Genomic DNA, 2,786 nt, shown 5'->3' on the forward strand with positions numbered 1-2,786 from the left:
ATTACATGGTTTAGCCCTGTGAGACTTTCTGTTGTCTTTACAGTTAGGGTTCATTGAGGTTGTTATATGTTGCATTACATAGAATCCCCTCCATGAAAACACTTGCATAAATCCATGTCTTAAGGTGTCTGTACCAGAAACAAATAAGCTGCTTCTAAGCAAAGGGTCATTCTTCTTTTTAACTCACAGAAATATAATATACATGACACTATACATCTGCCAAAAGTCATGGAACTATACAACAAAAAGAATGAGCCCTAATGTAAGTTAAGAACTTCCGTTAATGTATCACTGCCGGCTCATCAATTGTAACAAATGCACCACACTAACACATGACCAACAGAAGCAGCTGTTTGGGTATGAAGAGCGTAGAGATAAATAGTAATTCTCTGTACTTTCTACTCAATTTCTCTGTGAAAAGTCTATTAATTTAAATATATATATATATATACACATACACATGTACATGTATATATATATTTATGTATACACACACACACAAACAGCAAAGTACACTGTAGTATAGGGGATTCTGGGAAGACAGCAGCAGCAGGGGCAACAGCATAGATGTTCAATCCTTCCCAATCCTAACACGAAAATAAACAAGCAACTTGCTATTATCTGAATGTTTGTGACTCCCCTGCCCCCAAAATTCACATATTAAAACCTAATCCCAAGGTGATAATATTAAGAGGTAGGGCCTTTGAGAGAGGATTAGGTCATGAGGGTTCATCTTCATGGATAGTATTAGTGCCCTTATAAAAGCCCCTCAAGAGCCTGTTCACCCCTTCCACTATGTAAGGACACATGGAAGGCACTACCTATGAAGAACAAGCCCTCACTAGACACTAAGTCTGCCAATGCCTTGATCTTCAGCCTCTCGGCCTCCAGAACTGTAAGAAATAAATTTCTGTTGTTTATAAATTACCCTTTCTAAGATATTTTGTCATAGCGGCCTGAACAGGCTAAGTCACAACTAGATAGCAAAACCAAAACTCTACAGGCATTTACAATAAAACAAAATGAAAAATGAGCCTCAAAATACAAAGGGGAACAAACCAGCAGTCACAAAACTTGTATGGTTTCTACATCAGTATAGGAGGAAAAAGAATGAAGAAATGGAGACAGTGTCAAATGGACCTGAGAACTCTCAAATAGTAACAGATATGGAAGACACAGCTGAAACGGGAGATCTGATCTCTTTCATGAGAGGTAAGTACAAGAGGCTCACAATAAGGACTGAGAGGGCTGGAGCAATCTGGCTCCAATGAACTCAAAATTTATTTGCCAAGGCTCCCTTCCATGACAGGGACCCATACTAGGAGAAAATACAGGCAATGCAGTTTTTAAAATTGCCCATGGAGAAATGCATAGAGTATTGTAAAGACTCAGTTGTAGGGGATTAATGAACAGGCTGCTTAGTTAATGTGAGTAGATTATTTATCTAACTCATTCTTTGATCTATTTGATTTAAAAGTTGGTTCGGTTCATGGGGACCCTGGCTAAGGACCAAATGCCAAACTCTTGGCATTATCCTCCTGATAGTCATTATAGTAGTCTCCCTGGTATGCTGTATTCTCTCAAAACTTTTAAATATTTGCATGCAGCCATCTCTAGAGTGTTAAATGGTCTCTCTTCAATTAGAATGAGAAGGGCTGAAAGAAATGTGTGACCATGTGTAACCTATGAATGACACGCTGAGAATGAAATGGTAACTGAGAGTGACATGAAGGCTCTCGGTTTTGGTCATACTCTCACCTAAGTGAGAACCTGACAAAAGCGGGGAGTTTTAAAACGAGATTATGAGAGGCCATTGTTTTGGACTGAGCTCATACACTAGGCCCCAACAGACCAGACCAAACCAAAATGGAATCACACATGCTAAATGTGACACAATCAAACTAAGACTTTAAGGAAACAGATCCTAGAACAGAGCAATCTCCTGAAACAGAAGATTCTGGCATGAGGAGGTATCCTCTCCTCTAACCCTTACCAAAAAAATAACCTGAAGTTCTTGTTTTCCACCTTACAAAACCCACTGGTCTGTTATTTCGCATTGGGGTTGAAGATCAAATAAGTACATTGATGATGATGATGGTGACATCAATGACTAAAGTTTTGGACAATTTCTCAAAACTGGGACAATGACCAAAATAGGGAAACTGTTACATCAAGTGTAGCCTAAAACTGCCTCCTTCCATATTTTAAGTTCTGCCTAAAAGTTTCTCTGTACACAGTAAACTATAACCTAAATGGAGGTGTAAACAGATTGTAACCTACTCTCCTGCCAATCACCGAGTTTTGGCCAAAGGGAGCCAACTGTTGAAACCACGTTCAAATTTGGCAAGACTGAGCTGTAATCAATCCAGCTATTTCTGTACCTCACTTTCATTTTGTGTAATCATGTTCCTTTTTCTGTCTATAAATCTTTCATCACGTGGCTCTGCTAGAGTCTCTGAGCCTACTGTCAAGGAAAACTCAAACTCTGTAAAACATTTGAAGAGTTTTATTTGGAGCAAAATATGAGTGATCATGGCCTGTGACACAACCCTTAGGAGACACTGAGAACATGTGCCCCAGGTGGTCAGGGCGCAGCTTAATTTTATATATTTTAAGGAGATTTTAAACTACTGGAGAGGATTTTCAGTAGTTTTAATTATCAAATTAAACTTACCAAAGATGATCAAGGTCATGTGAATTAAAAGGCATCTGAACTAGTGTCTAGCAGTCTGATAAGCACTTACTTTTTTTTTTTTTTTTGAGACGGAGTTTCGCTCTTGTTACCC

Source organism: Cebus imitator, unplaced genomic scaffold, assembly GCF_001604975.1.
Source record: "Cebus imitator isolate Cc_AM_T3 unplaced genomic scaffold, Cebus_imitator-1.0 Scaffold188, whole genome shotgun sequence".
NCBI lineage: Eukaryota > Metazoa > Chordata > Mammalia > Primates > Cebidae > Cebus > Cebus imitator.